This window comes from Suricata suricatta, chromosome 15 (genome assembly GCF_006229205.1).
Source record: "Suricata suricatta isolate VVHF042 chromosome 15, meerkat_22Aug2017_6uvM2_HiC, whole genome shotgun sequence".
Lineage (NCBI taxonomy): Eukaryota > Metazoa > Chordata > Mammalia > Carnivora > Herpestidae > Suricata > Suricata suricatta.
Genome location: NC_043714.1, coordinates 8,622,549 through 8,627,953, shown reverse-complemented (window position 1 = coordinate 8,627,953; position 5,405 = coordinate 8,622,549).

The window sequence follows — 5,405 nt, the reverse complement described above, 5'->3', positions numbered from 1 at the left end:
ATATCTCTTAGATGTGTAACAGGTTAGTGAAGGATGGGAAGATGGAAGGTAGTCTTACAAACTGAACTCAAGATTTTTTTTAAATAGATTTTTAAGTCTGTTATCTTCTCAAATTTTTTTCTGTAGCAAGCAAGGTATTTTAATAAATTCTCAAAAAGTTAAAAATGTAAAACTGTATGAACTCTATATTTCATCTATTTAGAAAGAGGATTATTCACACCTTCAGTGTCATTTTGGAAAAGAGCTGTTTGCAGAGTATCCTGTGAAAGTCTCTTTGGCTTGTCATTTAGTAACAAAATCACAAAGATTATTTTTAGAACAATATATAGATTTCCAAGCATGAAGGTTTGCATGAATTTAAGACTCCACATTATAATACATATCTTGTTCCCAAACCAAGAACGATATTGTGTTTTTATATTAGTTAATGATTATTCATGCTTTTTCTTCATAAACTGACAATAAATTTTTTAATTGATAACATGTTAAAAAGGAAATACAAACATTGGTCTTGGTATAGCATAAACATTAAAGATTTTTATTAAATGAACTTTCTAATAAAATATGTAATATCACACTGATCTAAAATTAAGCCTTTTAACCTAAAACCCTTCACTATCACACTCCATAAATTGTCTAAGAAGAAATGTAAGATTATGTTATTATGAAATAGTTTGTGAGTTGAGCAATATCAGAAATGCTAGCGTGAAATTAAGGGAGCTCAGAAGAAAGTCTTGAGTTCAGCTGGGGAAATGCAGATAGGGAAGGATCCCTGGAGAAACAAAGCACTGAGCAACTTGTGAAAAGATAAACAGGGTTTACCCCAGCATAAGGAGAAAGGAAGAGAGAGTGGACGTCATTGCAAGCTGAGAAGACGGTGTGAGAGAAATCAATAGTGAGCTGCTATTTCTAGACTGAAGAAAATTGATGTGGTGAGTTTAAAAGACGAGTCTGGAGAGGTCAACAGGAAAAAATCATGGAAGAAACTACATGCCATATGAAGAACTTGACTTGAAACCCTCATGAAAGGAGGCTGAAGAATCAGGAGGAAGATAAATGACGTCTGTGGTCCTGATGGATCTCTCTGGAAGCTTTGTGAGAGAGGGATTGTAAAGAATGGGTCCAGGGACATCAATCCTGGAGGTAGGAAGCTAGGGAGATGAGAAAAGCAGAGGCAGGCTCGGGAGACTCTTAGGAGATGCTGTTGGCGATGGTCCATGATGAGTCAGAGGAGGAGCCCTGGTGAAGAAGTAAGAGAAGGCTCCCAGCCTCCTCTGTGGTTTCCAGTGAGTGAGAGAGCAAACTCAGGATGAAGATTCCTCACATTCAGTACCGTGCAAAATCCAGATGCCAAGAGGTGGCGAAAAAAACATGAGAGTGGATGAGATTACCCTGAGAGAACACTGAGGAGAGAAGCAGAGAGGCAAACCTTAGGGGGACAGATGATGGGTGCAAAGCACAGGGAAGAGGCAAAGGGGGGCCGGTCATGAGTGTGAAAAGAATCAGGGAAGCCCAGTCCTGCAAGCTAACACACATGGCAAGCGCTTATGTGGCAGGTACTCTGGGAAGACTTAGACTCACACTAACCCACTGAGTGTTCATAACACATCCAATCACAGTTTACAGATGAGGAAACTGAGGAAGAGTGTGAAGATAAATTCCCCAACATCACACAGCTGTCAGTGAGGGGAGCTGGGACCCCAGCTGGGGCAGCCTGGTGCTGGAGTCTCACTCTCAAGGAGAAGGGAGTGGTCCACTCTAAAAGGCAGCAGAGAGCTACAGTAAGAGAGGCATGAAACAGAGCTATTGAAATTTGCACCTAGGAGTAAGTCACCACAGGGTAACTTAAGTACCAGCAATTTGGAAGGAAGAGGGGAGGAAGCGGATAAGGTAACACATGGGTGAGAGGGATGGTAGAGTCCTAAGTACTTATTTGAGATAGTTGTAGACATAATATACATTTATGTTTTCATCGCATGGATGTTTGAGGGCTTAATAGGCCATAATGTCAAATCAGACAAACGTGGGCCCTGGCCTCATAAAGCTTGTGTTTCAGCACCTGTAACCTCACAATTTATAATTATGGAATTTCTTTGTTTATTGCCTACTGGAGGAAATCAATCATTCGAGGTTACGGACATTGATTGTTCTGGAAGATGTTATCTAGTCTGAGATCTGAGAGGTGGCAAAGAGCTTGCTAGTTATCAAGTCAGGGGAAAAATTTCCAAAGTGAATAAAGAAAAAGTTTTCAAGCCCATTCAAAATGAATTTGGCATTTTGAAGAAACAGCTTTAAAAAGAAAGAAAAGGAGCAGGAGAAGAAAACGGGAGGGAAGGGGAAGCGGGGGAGGCAGAAAACGCCAGTGTCGTTGGTGATAGTGAATTAGCAGGAAGGAAAAATGCCTGGAGTCTCATTGCCCGATGTAAAGCTGTGTCTTATTCCAACTGCGACCTGAGAAGGACCTGAGTCGGTCTAGATACTTAAGATATTCCTTCATCTACTGTATAGAGAGTGAATTGAATGACAAAAGTGGAAATGAGAAGATGAGGTATCCATGACTTGAGATGATTTGGGTCACGTGTGACACCGTAGATGGGATGGATACATGTATTTGAATCAACAAAAGGTAACAAAACAGACTGGCTAAATGTTATAGCAGGAATAAAAACAAGGGTATAAATTATTATACTAAATGTGTGTGGATGAATTCTTTTTGCAAAATTAAAGAATCTCATATTTGGTTCAGAAGCAAAATCCAGCACTATGTGGTTCACAAGACACATGTAATGTCAAGCACCAAAGACAATGCAGGGATAGTTAGGGTTACCAGGAAAAGTTACCAGGTCATAAGAGATCAGAAATTGTGACGGTAATATCAGAGCAGTGGAATTTAAGGCCAGAGCCATTGATGTGACAGAAGTTAAAAATGCACAGAAGTTATCATTCCCAAAGAAAATATGGTTATCATAACTTTTTTCTGTACTGATGGGGTTCAGGACATGCTACCCCCAAGATATGTCCCCTTGGTATGTCAAATATCTTGTTTTTTTAATGTTTATTTGTCTTGAGAGAGAGAGCTAGAGAGTGAGTAGGGGAGGGGCAGAGAGAAAAGGAGAGAGAGAATCCCAAGCAGGTCCCAATGTCAGCTCAGAGCTCAACCTGGGGCTCTATCTCACCAACCTTGAAATCATGACCTGAGCCAAAATCCAGAGTCTGACGCTGATATATAAATATTTAATAAAATATGGACACTTTTCTCCTGTTAATCTGTCAGTTTAATTTCCAGACCCAGCCAGGGGCCCCAAGAGGGTCAGGGAAAATATTTCCCTTGTCTATAGTACCAAACAGTGCAACAGTATTCACCGAGGAAACTCTTTGGAAATACAGCAGGACCAGATAAAAGCACAATGGTAATGGTATATTTTTAACATGTAGTTTCACCATTTGACAGATTCCTATATTTTATAAAAATATACAAGAAATACAAAATTAGAATAAACGTGTCTCCTTTATAGCTTCGAACTCTTAGTCTCCGCCAAGTTCCAAAGAACATAGAGATATAAACCTATTACCCCCTGTGTAACAAGGACACAGAGACATTTGTAAATGCCAATTTCCATGTACATGGGAAATGAATTTCCCAAACCAGGAGAGCCAGCTCCGGAGATGGAAGAGCAGGAAGTGTGTGGAGAGTACATGGGGGTCGGGCATGGGAAGGAGTGGTGAGGAACCAAAGAGACATCGCCCACACAAAAGGTAGGGCCCACGCGGAGAGGGAAATACTGACCCATGGAATCTGGAGGTAGAGCTTGCCGCCCGGTCAGAGAAAGGAAGAGCCTTGAAGGGGGGAAGCCGGAGGGGCGGTGCTGAGAGAGTCTCACAACTCTGAAATGCCTTGCAGGCTAGTCAGTGCAGGGAATGGAGGGAGCGATCAGCAGAAAGGAAGAATCCTAGGTAAAGCATATCATGGAAAAAAGGAACAATACCTATTTGTCCAAAAGGCCATATTTAAAGAAACTAAATGTTTGTGTTACAGTAAAAGAGGGAATTTTTGAATTAGCATTTTAATTTTTTAAAGCGAGCAATAATTAACATTGTTATGTTAGTCTCAAGTGTAGAGTATGGAGATTCAACAATTCCATCCATTCCTCAGGGCTCACCATAGTAAGTGCGCTCCTGATCCCTTCACCTGCTTCACTCATCCGTCATCCACCTCCCAACTGGCAACCACCAGTGTGTGTTCTGTATTTAGGAGTCTGGGTTTTCTTTGGTTTGTAAGAAGGCACTTTTTAACTAAGAAACCTCATAAGCCATTCAAGTTCACTCCCCCTAAAGGAAAATAACTATTGCTACTGGTTTGGCAAAACCCCAAAACGTTTACAACCAACCAAAATCACATACAAAGTGGAGAAAAGCTATAACCTAGCACTCCAGCATGAATTGCAGTTCATCAAAAGCAGTATTAGGTATGAAACAGCACCCTGAGCCAAAACTCAAAACCTCAGCACAAAAATGAACAGCAACAACAACAAAAGAAAGAGCCTTGACCAAGAAAAAATTGAGGGCAAATACAACAGGATACTAGAAATGAACACCAAGTACAAACGTCGAGTGGAGAACAGAATCAATTGTAAATATAATAAGGAGCATGGGGATGAGTCATGAAAATAGAAACACGAGAAACCAAAGAAATCAAGAAAGAGGTAAAGAATATTGAAGGCAAAATAAAAGATATAGGTAGAGAAGAAAAGAGGTGTACCACAGGGTCCCTGAAGAAGAAAAGCCAAACAATGAACTAAACTAATATTTAGAATTGTAAATAAACAGGAAAATAAATAAACAAAATGTTAAAAAATGTTTTTAAAAAATAAATACACTTCAAAGAATTTCAGAGTCATCTCCACTCCAAACTAAAAACTGGGACAACCATGTGCAAGAACTAAATATAGTGCCCAGTTGAGAACTGAACCAGTCCTGAAACCTGGAAGAAATATTCATTTTGATGCTGATTTTATGTTGTAATTAAGCTCGCAGTGATCTTGGAGTTTCTAGATCTTCCTTGAAATCCTCCCTCAGGCAATTTACATAATCCCTCTGAGTCTCAGTTTTCATATTTTTTTAATGGGACAGTGAATCCTCAAAGAGATAGGTGTGAAAATTTAGTGCAGTCACGCACTGGGAATGTCTGGCACATCACACATGTTCACAGGAATGAAAATTTAAGGCTCTTAATAAATTTCTAAAAGCTAGTTTCTTGGAATTCACATTTAAAAAAGTATAATCCATTTTAAAACTGGTCATAGAAAATTTTCCCATAAAGGCACTGCATGTCACCCTGAATATTAAAAACAGAACAAAATCAAAGCTCCTGTCGTGAATTATTTTCAGGGTGATTTTGTTGATTA